The sequence below is a fragment of the Nicotiana attenuata genome, chromosome 7 (genome assembly GCF_001879085.1).
Source record: "Nicotiana attenuata strain UT chromosome 7, NIATTr2, whole genome shotgun sequence".
Lineage (NCBI taxonomy): Eukaryota > Viridiplantae > Streptophyta > Magnoliopsida > Solanales > Solanaceae > Nicotiana > Nicotiana attenuata.
Genome location: NC_031995.1, coordinates 63,053,686 through 63,066,673, shown reverse-complemented (window position 1 = coordinate 63,066,673; position 12,988 = coordinate 63,053,686).

Sequence of the window (12,988 nt, the reverse complement as noted above, 5' to 3'; positions counted from 1 at the left end):
GGAATGGGGAGGCAACAAAGGTTAGATGGTCGAGTTTCGAAGGGGTTTGGAGATCAGCCGCCGCCTCTGGCGATTTCCGGTGGGCGGCGATCGGTGGTGAGAGGTGAAGGTGAAGGAGGCGATATAACCGGGGTCCTAGGTTTAACTGATAGAGTTTGGACAGTTTTCATTAAAAAGGGGATAGTTCCAGGGCCGTTGGATGAGATACAATGAAAGGCCGAGATCTCTTTAAATTAATTGAACTAGAAACAACGTCGTTTGGGTCGAGGAAGGGCTGGACCGGGTTAAAGGCGGATCTGGGCTGGTTTGCAGACCAATTGGACGGGTTAAATGGGCAAAACGCTTGGGCCTGTGGAAAATCAATTAATCTGGCCCAAAGTTCTATTTCTTCACTTTCTTTTGAAATTTCCTTTTTATTTTCAAACTCTTTTTGATTTCTTTTCAAATTAAAACTCAAATAAAACCCAAACTAAATCCTAAATCAAATCAATCCTAACACATTAAATGAATTAACTCTAATTAAAGCTAAATTGAAGGAAAAACTACCAAAATTCAAAATTAAAATTAAAAGAGCAAATTAAACTATTTTTTGTGATTTTTTCCATTTTTATAAAACAACTAATTTGTTAATTAATTCTAAAATGTGAAATTAAATCCTAAATGCAAATGCAATGTATTTTTTGTATTTTCGTCAATTAACAAAATTAACATGCGCAGACAAGTGCAAACAATTAACACAAAATGCTACAAAAATCCACGAAATTGCAAATAATGAAAAAAATTATTTTGTTTTGAATTTATGGGAGTAATTCATATAGGGCAAAAATCACGTGCTCACACCAATTATCTTAATTACTTAGTTAATCTCCCACTAAAAATCCATAATTATCCAATTATCCACATAATTAAGAAGTATCTCAAATTACTTAAAATACTACTCACTTTTAACATACCTTATATACCGTACTATCGTGGTCATGTGGTACTTTGTATGGCACTAGTCCATAAACACGGGGTATTATAGCTTGGACCGTATTTTATCGCAAATTGTCAAACTTCGACGAAACTCATTTTCTTCGATTCGCTTACCCTCTTAGCTTCACGAAGTTACTTATCACTTATTTGAAACAGTATAATACTTATAACCTCAAAATAATCTTGTCCTAGAACCGATGTCAATAATCTTACGACAAATTCAACGTACAATACTACGGGGTGTAACACAGTCATAATACTGCGGAGTGTAACATTTTTCTTCAAAGAACACCAGCTCTTCAAAGAGCAAAAGCAAAGCCGAGGACGTTATTCCTCCAATAGTGGATTTCATCATCCCTAGACGTCTTGTTACAACAAAAGACTTCGAAGAGAAATTTCCTTCGGCTATCCCCCGCACGTGGGCCGTTGGTAGATACCCTTTTTCCATCCGTCCTTCCAATATTTCTGTTGTGAAGGAAGATTGCTGCTGTCTTGATTTGGAAATTGTTGATCCTGATCTAACAGAGTGAGTAACCCTACCTAGGGAGGGTTTTACATAATTTTACATGTATCCACTTACTTTGAGTGCGTTCTTTTTTAGCGGAGATCTTGACTTCGTTATGCGAAGAGCTTGACTCCGTTATTGCGGAGTTCTGCCTCCGCTACCAAGTGTGTTTGGCACGAGTAAGTCCTTCTGTGTGGAGGATGATTGCCTTTCTTCGGAGCTTGTGCCAAGAAACAGGAGCGGAGATATCTTTAGCTCATGTGATGAATCTCTTTTCCCCCAAAATCCTTCGTGGGGGGGATGATAAATTTCAGCAATCGCGGCCACCAGACTCTATTATCTAACATAGATGATGACAATGATCGTGGGTGGATGGAACAGCTCGTTGCAGTTGCCACCAATGACATCTTTCTGGTAACAACTTCATCCTTTCGGGGATCATGGAGCCGCACTTGTATGTTCCTTGTCAAATATTCCTTTCATTAGAGATTTTTTCATACTCGTATTGATCCTCCGTTCTTCTCCTTTTTCAGCAACTCGATGTGTTCCACCTAGGGTTGAAGGCTTGGACCGTGGGTCTAGAAAATCTTGGACGTCACTTCGCCCAAAACCCGTACATGGAAAGAACTGGCCCTCAAATATGGGTGGAAGGACAAAAATCATGGTAACTTAGACTCACCATGTTTCGGCTTTTTATGTGAAGAAATTGATTGATCCCTTCTACCTTTTTTCTGAAATCAGGTCTACCTACGGGCTCGGTTATCGTCCCTGAGGAGGATGTTTTGGCTGACCTTGATGATGCGGTGAGGCTGCTTCGGGAGGTGCTTACTTGAACAGGTGTCTCCGGGCCTGCTTCGGGTACAAATGTTTCATTACGGAGTCCCCAGCCGGAGAACAAGCGACCAAGAAGAAGGCATTCCTCCATGACCAGGGGAAAGATTAAGAGGGCGAAGATTGTTTCCCCCGAGTCATCTTCGGAAGTTGTGGTGACTAGGCCTCCTCCCGAGCCGTTCATAGACACCGTGATGATTGATGATGATGGAGAAGCTAGTGATGACGGAGCTTCTCTACATAGAAGACGACTATCCTTATCATCTTAACATGATGCTCAACCTGTTGAGTTAGTTACACCAACCGAGGATGATGTCTCGGTGCTCTTGGGGAGTCTTAAATGGTAGAAATGCCAACTCTCGTGGCCCCATCCAAATTGCTGCGCCCGGTATTTTGAGGCTGAGTACCGGACCCATGCCATCTTCGGTTGATGAGCAACCAATAACCAGCATTGCATTCCCCGTAGCTACTTCTCACACTTTACCGCCATCAACTTCATCTCTTTCTTCACCAATTCTTCCATCAACAGTTGATACATCATCTCCACCGGCCGCACCTGACCAAGAAGAAGGTGTTCCTCTTCCCCAGTCCCAGTACATGGGAATTTGGGGCAAAATTATGTTGCCCCATCTGAAGATCCACAAAGGAGGAGGAACGTTACTCTTTCGGTTTCTACAGGATGCAACTTGTTATCCTGGCCGCTGGAACTTGCTAATTACCTGAAGCCTTTGGCTTCAGAGAAAGATTGGGAAAAGATATAGGCTCTCTCAGAGAGTGCTTTTTGAACAACTCCATACACAACACCGCATCGATACATTCTTTACTTCCTTTGTTATTTCTTCTATTTTTGCCTAAACATATCTTGAGTTTGCTTTTCTTACTTTGTAGGCCAACTTTCTTACTTCCGAGGGTCTTCAGAAGTTGATTCGGGAAAAGAAAGAACTTACCTCCGAGCGAGATCAACTTTTGGTTGAACGAGATCAAGTTGTTATTCGCCTCTCAGAATTGGAAACCAGAGCTGCTGAGGCTGTTGTGTTGGAAACTCGCTTGCAGCAAAGTGAGCAGGAAGTGGAGACCCTTAGTCAAGAGATTGCCCCGTTTAGGGTTCAACTTGAAGAGGCTAAGGCCAAATGGATCGAAGCTCATAATGCCGTTCTTGTTGCAACCGGTCGTGAGGCTGCCTCTACTGAAAGATTGACCAACTTAGAGGCAGCCTTGAATTCCAAGACCGAAGAGCTTGCTGCTACATGGATGAAGTATGCCCAGTTGGAGGAGAAGCATAAGAAGACCATTGAGCATAATAGAATTTTCAGCTCTACTGTCCGTGACTTGATGTTAGCCTTAAGTCCATTAGAGCTGCCCGGGAAAACCTTTCTGCCGCGGGCACCCAACTCAAAGAAGAACTTAAGCACCGAGCTGCTCGGGAAAGCATCATTTTTGCATGAGTCTTTCTGCGTTCTTTCGTTTGAACATTTTTGCAAGTTTTAACCTTTGCATTCTTTTCTTAAGTATTTTATGCAAGTTTTACTGTTTGTGTTTGATTATGCAAGGCCTTGGGTGTATCCCCCCCCCCCCCCCCCCCCCAAAAAAAAAATCCTGTTATTTTGGGCACAAATTCATCCGAAATTATCCCTTTAACGTGGGGGGTTTTTGTAAGTATTTGCGCAAGCTTGCTCTTTGCGTCTTTTTTTGCAAGGCTTCGGGTGTATTTTTCCCCGAAGGCATTTTGATTCCGACCATAAATTCTTCTGAAGTCAACCCTTTAACGTGAGGGTTTTTATAAGAGAGGACCCTCTTATGTTTACGGTGCTCTTGAAGAGGACGTCTCTTGTTCATTACAGCACAAGCATTTGAAGTACTCGTTTAAATTTCAAATGACAAAGTTAATTCATCGTTCAGATAAGAAACACGATAGAAATATAAGGACTTCACTTTATTCCTTCCATTTTCAAAAGGTACATAAGCATCTGTTATGCTAAAAAAGAAATTGCCATTACTTGTGGCTAACTTGTACAAGTTGTTTCTACAAGGTTGGCCGCACAATCCTCGGTCTCGATGATACAACTATGTTTCTAGTTTTCATTTACTGATCGACGTGGCAGTCATTGTTGCCTTATTCTCATATCATTCCCCCCTCTAGTGTTCGAATGTGAAGAATGCTAATTGGAACATTGGAAGTCTCATACCTTTGAGGATCCCACTAATGAATTTCTAGATAATCCTTAACTCGGTAACACACTTTGCTTCCCCTTAGGAATTTATGCTATCGAGCGAAGGACATTCTAACAACCCTCTATTGGTTTGCACTTGTGAACGGTCGGATAACCTTTGTTCGATAGCAAACTTAACTTCCCTGTGGGAATTTTTCTATAGAGCCAAAGATTATCCAACCGTCCTAGAGTGGCTCTTTTCTTGTGTGCCTTGTTATTAATGTTCTTATTACTATTGTTGAAGCTTTCTTCAAAGTATGCTTCTTGTTACCTCCTCGTTAAAAACCTTGCTAGAAACATCCAATTGGGACAAAAACTGAACGAAGGGAAAAAGAGTGAAGCATGTACTTTTACTACATGTGATGTTCATCAGAAACAATATCTTTTGAGGTATGCCACGTTCCAGTTGCTGGGAAACTTTTCTCCATCTTAATTTTCCAATTCATACGAACCTTTCCCGGTGACGGCTGAAACCCGGTAGAGGCCTTCTCATGTTGGACCTAGTTTCCTTGTGTAAGCTCCCGAGTGTTTTGAGTTACTTTCCTTAGGACCAAGTCTCCTACTTTGAAATGACGGAGGTTGGCTCTTCGATTATAATATCATTCCATTTTCTGCTTTTAGGCTACCATTCTTACATGCGCCAAGTCCCTGCGCTCATCGAGTAGCTCTAAATTGACTAACATTGCTTCGTTGTTTGACTCTTCATTTCCTTGGAAATATCTCAAGGTAGGGTCCCCTACATCCATGAGGATTAAGGCTTCTTCCTCGTACACAAGTGAAAAAGGAGTTTCTCCCATGCTTTATTTGGTCGTTGTTCGCTATGCCCATAAAACTCTGGGTAGTTCCTCAGTCCATATACCTTTAGCCGTTTCCAACCTTTTCTTGAGGTTATGTATAATATCTTTGTTCATTGACTCCACCTGACCATTTGCACTCGGATGATATGGTGAAGATGTGATCCTTTTTATTTTCAAATCTTCAAGGAACTTTGTGATTTTTGCGCTGATAAATTGCGATCCATTATCGCATGCTATCTCCTTGGGTATTCCGAACTTGCAAATTATGTTTTCCCACAAGAAATCCACCACCTCGCGTTCACCAATCTTCTGATAAGGACCCGGCAGTGGTCCGATGATGTCCATCCCCTATTGTCATGACCCCAACCCCGATTGTGATGGCGCCCAACACATTGCTAGGCAAGCCCGACCAATTCAATAACCTTGACCATTTATACAACTCATGAATTTATTTAACATGGATGAATTACTAAGTCACCATACTGAATATCTGAAATATAGTTAAAACATGCGAAAAACCCAAGTAGAAATACTACTACACAGCCCGAAGAATCCGGTGTCACAAGTCTGAACCTCTAATACATGAGTATCAACCTACTACATATCGTTCTCTAGAAATGCGGGAATAAAGCAAATAAGATAGAAGGAAGATCAGGACTGCGGACATCAAGTGCAGCTACCTTGATACTCTCGGATAAGCTGCTAAGCAGAGAAGTCCTCACTCAGCCTCAGTAGTACATGGATCTGCACGCAAGGTGCAGGGAGTAATGTGAGTACTCCGACCCAGTGAGTAATAAACATAAATAAAGACTGAGAATAAGAAATCCTGAATAGGCACAAAGAAATTCTATAAATACAGCAACTTGAACCCAACAACATAAAACCCAGTAAAACAGTGAAAACAATTATAGAAATATCACAACAGATAAGTAAATAAAATTAATAATATGCAATGAAACACATAGACCGGTACTCTCCAGTACCCGCTGCGGCGTGCAGCCCGCTCCATTTATTTATCGTCGACGGCGCTCACTGGGGGTGTGCAGACTCCGGGAGGGGCTCCTTACGGCCCAAGCGCAATAATAAGCCATATCGTGGCATCAACTAGGCCCTCGGCCTCATATCAATATCAATTTCATACCGCTGCGGCGTGCAGCCCGATCCCATGCTCAGTCCAAAATCACATAAGCCCCTCGGGCACAATCATACAGAAATATTCAGCCCAAACTTCATTAAAAATATTAATTAAGTTTCAAGTTTAAGAAAAAGTGGCTGAGTTTGCAAAACAGTATTAAATACCAGGACTGAGTTCAATGATATGTAAAAATTGTAAGAAACCAGTAATAACAATCCTTGAAGGATTCAATCAATTGGCACGAAGCCCAAATATAGCAATCAGCTCAATTAAAATGATAATAAGTGAATTCCAGGAAAATACGCAGTATATTCATCTACCGGGACGGACCAGGTCACAATCCCCAATGGTGCTCTATCCCACGCTCGCTATCCGGCGTGCAAGTCACCTCAATATAGCACTACGATGTGCAAATACGGGGTTTCAAACCCTCAGAACAACATTTACATCTATTACTCACCTCAAGCCGGCCAAAGTCCTAGCTCACTATGCCCTTGCCTTCCGAATTGACCTTCTCGTGTACCGAATCTGATCAAAACCACAATGAATACATCACAATATGCTATTGGGACAATACCCAATCGAAAATAATCGAAAAATAGCTAAAATCTCGAAATTAACAAAACCCGAGCCCCGGGCCCACTTCTCGAAAATCAGAAAATTTACCATCAACGGATTCCTTATCTCGCCACGAGTCTATACATATAAAGAATACCAAAATCGGAGTTCAAATGACCCCTCAAATCCCCATTTTAACTCTCTTAAGTTTCAAGCCTTAATCACCATTTTTTACCCTTGATTCCTTAATTTTTCAGTCTTAATTCATGTATTTGCACCATAAAATCGTGTTTTAGACTCAAAAATCCTTACCTCAATGAAGTCCCTTGATTTCTCTCTTCCAACTCGCCCAAATTCTCCAAGTCCGAAGTGAAAATTATGAAACCCTTTGAAATTTCGCGAAGGAGAAATAAAACACCACTGATCAGTTATTTCCGCATATGCGGCTCCGTAGCCGTATCTGCGACTTCCGCTTTTGCGGTTAAGTGTCGCTTCTGCGGGATAAACTGCATCTGCGGTCACCAATCCGCTCCTGCGGCCACCGCTTCTGCGGATCGAGCTCCGCATTAGCGGATTCCTTTAAGAACACCAAACTCCGCATCTGCGGTTGCTTTGTCGCATCTGCGACTCCGCAGATGCGGTCAGCCAATCCGCTTTTGCGATCCCTGCCGCTTCTGCGGCTAACACCTCGCTTCTGCGGTACCGCTTCTGCGGTCCAATTTCCGCAGAAGCGAAAATACCAGAAGCAGCTGCAATTTTCTTAAGTTCTCAAACCAAAACTTCCCGTTGACCATCCGAAATCACCCCGAGGCCCCCGGGACCTCAGCCAAAAGCACCAACACCTCTTATAACATCATTCAAACTTGTTCCAATCATAAAAACACCTCAAACAACACTAAAACCATCATTTCTCATCGAGTTCAAGCCTAAGTTCTTCCAATACTCCGACACACGCATTCGATCAAAAATCCAACCAAAACACCTCAGAATGACCTGAAATTTTGCACACACATCCCAAATCACCTAACGAAGCTACTGCAACTCTCGGAATTCCATTCCGACCCTCGGATCAAAATCTCACCTATCAACCGGAATTCGCCAAAATTCTAACTTTGCCAATTCAATCCTAATTCTACACCGGACCTCCAAAATTACTTCCGATCACCCTCCTAAGTCACAAATCATCCCCGAAGCTAACCGAATCATCGAAATTCATATCCGAACCCTCTAACACATAAGTCAACGTCCGGTTGACTTTTTCCAAAATAGACCTTCCTTAAAGAGAATAAGTGTCTCATTTCCTACTAAAATCAATCCAAATCAACTAGTTCACACCCAACACTGATAATGAAGCATAAAGAAGCAGAAAATGGGGGAAAATGGGCGGTAACACACGTGACGACGGGTTGGGTCGTCACATCCTCCCCAACTTAAACAAACGCTCGTCCTCGAGCGAGTCAAGCAACATACCTGATGCCTCAAATAGGTGGGGGTATCTGCTCCGCATCTCCCGCTAGGTCTCCCAGGTAGCCTCCTCCACGGGCCGACCTCTCCACTGCACTTTCACCAAAGCAACATCCTTTGACCTCAACTTCCAAACCTGACGATCCAAAATGGCTGCTGGCTCTACATCATAAGTCAAGTCACCCTCCAGCTGAACTGTACTAAAATCTAGAACATGGGACGGGTCCCCAATGTACTTCCGGACCATAGAAACATGAAAAACTGGATGCACGCCCGACAAGCTAGGTGGCAAGGCAAGCTCATAAGCCACCTCCCCAATCCTCCTAAGTACCTCAAAAGGCCCAATGAACCGCGGACTCAGCTTCCCTTTCTTCCCGAATCTCATAACACCCTTTGTGGGTGAAACCTTCAGCAAGACCTTCTCACGAATCATATAGGATACATCTCGGACCTTCCTGTCCGCATAACTCTTCTGTCTCGACCGTGCTGTACGGAGTCTCTCCTGAATCACCTTTACCTTCTCCAATGCATCCTGAACCAAATCCGTCTCCAACAATCTAGCCTCCCCGGGCTCGAACCAACCAATTGGAGTTCTACACCGCCTCCCATACAAGGCGTCATACGGTGCCATCTGAATACTGGTCTGATAGCTATTGTTGTAGGCAAACTCTGCAAGTGGTAGAAATCGATCCCATGACCCTCCAAAATCAATAACACAGGCGCGTAACGTATCCTCCAATATCTGAACGGTGCGCTCGGACTGCCCGTCCGTCTGAGGGTGAAACGCTGTGCTCAACTGCACCTGAGTACCCAACTCTCGCTAAACAGCCTGCCAAAACTGAGAGGTGAACTGAGTGCCCTGATCTGATATGATGGAAACTGGGACACCATGCAACCGAACAATCTCCCGAATATAAATCTCTGCCAGCCGCTCTGAAGAATAAGTAGTACCAACCGGAATGAAATGCCGGGACTTGGTCAGCCTGTCTACCACTACCCAGATAGCATCAAATTTCTTCAAAGTCCGCGGGAGTCCAGTAACAAAGTCCATAGTGATCCTCTCCCACTTCCACTCAGGAATAACCATCTGCTGGTGCAAGCCACCCGGTCTCTGATGCTCATATTTCACCTGCTGACAATTAAGACACCGGGCTACATACTCCCCGATATCTCTCTTCATCCTCCGCCACCAATAGTGCTATCTAAGATCCTGATACATCTTCGCGGCACCCGGATGAATGGAATACCGCGAGCTATGGGCCTCTTCCAATATCAGCTTCCGAAGCCCATCCACATTGGGCACGCAAATCCGGCCTTGCATCCTCAAGACACCATCATCCCCAATGGTCACATCTCTGGCATCATCATGCTGCACCATGTCTGTAAGGACAAGCAAATGCGGATCCTCATACTGACATTCTCTGATGCGGTCATACAAGGAAGACCGAGAAACCACACAAGCCAACACCCGACTGGGCTCTGAAATATCTAGTCTCACAAGTCGATTGGCCAAAGCCTGAATATCAACTGCAAACGGCCTCTCTTCAACTGGAATGTACGCCAAGCTCCCCATACTCACCGACTTCCAGCTCAAAGCATCAGCCACTACATTGGCCTTCCCCGGGTGATACAGAATAGTAATGTCATAATCCTTAAGTAACTCTAACCATCCACGCTGCCTCAAATTAAGATCCTTTTGCTTGAACAAATGCTGAAGACTGCGATGATCAGTGAATACCTCACAGGATACACCATACAAGTAATGCCTCCAAATCTTCAACGCTTGAACTATAGCAGCTAGCTCCAAATCATGAACGGGGTAGTTCTGCTCATGGGGCTTCAACTGACGAGAAGCATACACACTAACTCTACCCTCCTGCATCAAAACACAACCAATACTGGAGCTGTGGTCAACACCATTTTGAGCTTCTAAAAGCTCTCCTCACACTCGTCCGACCATACAAATGAGACACCCTTCTGATCAACTTGGTCAAGGGTGATGCAATAGAGGAAAAACCCTGAACAAACCGGCGATAGTAGCCTGCCAACCCAAGGAAACTACGAATCTCTGTGGCTGAGGACGGTCTAGGCCAACTCTGCACCGCCTCTATCTTCTTCGGTCAACCTGAATACCCTCGTTGGACACCACATGTCCCAAGAAAGCCACTGAATCGAGCCAGAACTCACACTTGGAGAACATTGCATAAAGCCTGTCCTCCCTTAATCTCTGCAACACAACTCGCAAATGTTGCGCGTGCTCCTCCTGACTGCGCGAGTATACCAGTATATCATCAATGAACACTATGACAAATGAATCCAGATAAGGCCGAAACACACTGTTCATCAGATGCATGAATGCTGCTGGGGCATTGGTCAGCCCGAAAGACATGACAAGAAATTTATAGTGACCATATCTAGTCATGAAAGCAGTTTTATGAATATCTGAATCCCTGATCTTCAACTGGTGATAACCCGAACGGAGATCAATCTTGGAAAACACCCTCGCTCCCTGAAGCTGGTCAAAAAAATCATCACTGCGAGGTAGGGGATACTTGTTCTTAATTGTTACCTTGTTCAATTGCCTATAATCGATGCACATTCTCATTGTGCCATCCTTCTTCTTCACAAACAGAACTGGTGCACCCCAAGGTGACACACTAGGCCGAATGAACCCCTTATCTAGGAGCTCCTGAAGCTGCTCCTTCAATTCTTTAACTCCGCTGGTGCTATATGATATGGCGGAATAGAAATGGGCTGAGTGCCCGGCACCAGGTCAATACCAAAATCAATATCGCTGTCCGGCGGCATGCCCGACAGGTTTGCAGGAAACACATCAGGAAACTCCCTCACAACCGGAACAGAGTCAATGCTAGGAGTCTCAGCTCCCACATCTCTCACAAACGCCAAATAGGAAAGACAACCCTTCCCAACCATACGCTGGGCCTTCAAGAAGGAAATAACCCTGCTAGGAACAGAGTCAGTCACACCACGCCACTCGATCCGCGGTACACCCGGCATAGCTAAGGTGACTGTCTTAGCATGATAGTCTAGAATAGCATGACACGGAGATAACCAGTCCATGCCCAAGATAACATCGAAGTCCACCATGCTCAATAGCAATAAATCAACTCGGGTCTCCAGACCCCCAATAGTCACCAAACAACACCGGTATACATGGTCTACAACAATAGTGTCGCCCACCGGGGTAGATACATGAACAGGTAATGCAAGACACCCTCGAGACGTACCCAAATAATGAGCAAAATATGAAGACACATATGAATAGGTAGAACCGGGATCTTATAATACTGAGGCGTCTCTGTGACTGTGATGACAGCGTCTGAAGCAATGGCATCTGTCCTGCCCGGCATAGCGTAGAAACAAGCCTGGCCACCGCCTGATCAATCTCCGCCTCTGGGACGACCCTTGGCTGCCTGATCTCCACCCTTAGCTGATTGGGCGGGTGATGAAGTAACTGGAGCAGAAGTAGAGGGCTGACCCCTCTGCTGATGCTGTCTACCACGAAGGCGAGGGCACTGCCTCCTCATGTGACCAAACTCTCCACACTCATAATAGTTGCCCGGTACTGGAGATGGGGACTGACGGGAGCCCCTCGCACCGGAGTGACTTGCAGATGCACTCGGTGCGAAAGAACCCTGAACTGATGGGGCATGAGATGAACTCTGAGCTGGGAGGGCGTTGAGTGAAGTCTGACCTGCTGGGGCCCATGATGACCACGGCCTGAAGATCCCCCACGATACTCTGGACGAGCCGACTGAGCAGGCCTGAAAGAGCGACCTCTACCCTGCTGGAACTGGCCCCTCGAAGGAGCACCATTGTAACTGCCCGATCCACGAGGCCTCTTAGCCTCCTTCTCCTCTCGCTCTTTACGGCGAACTAACTCGATCTCACGAGCGATATCCACCACCTCTTCAAAAGTAGCACCCAGTACTCTCTCTCTAGTCATTAGAATACAGAGATGGTAGTTAAGGCCATCCACAAATCTCCTAATCCTCTCACGATCTGACGGAACCATCCAAGTAGCATGACGAGCCAGCTGGGAAAACCTCATCTCGTACTGAGTCACTGTCATATCTCCTTGTGTCAACCACTCAAACTGCCTACGCAGCTCCTCCTTGCGGGACTGAGGTACATACTTCTCCAGAAAAAGAGCGAAGAACTGCTGCCAAGTCAGAGGTGCTGCACCGGCAGGCCTACGCCTCTCAAAGTCCACCCACCAAGTAAGAGCAGCCCCCGTGAACTGAAAAGTAGTAAATGCCACACCACTCGACTCAAGGATCCCTGCCGTGCGGAGCATACGCTGACATCTGTCAAGAAAACCCTGAGCATCCTCGCCCTCAGCACCACCGAATGTCGGAGGCTCGAGTCTACCAAACCACTCAAGACGACGCTGCTCATCGTCTGGCATAGCTGGAACCACGAACCCCTGAGCTGGTGCAACCTGCTCAACTGGAGGTGCCTCTGGCGTTTGTAGTCCCTGCACTCCCTGTGC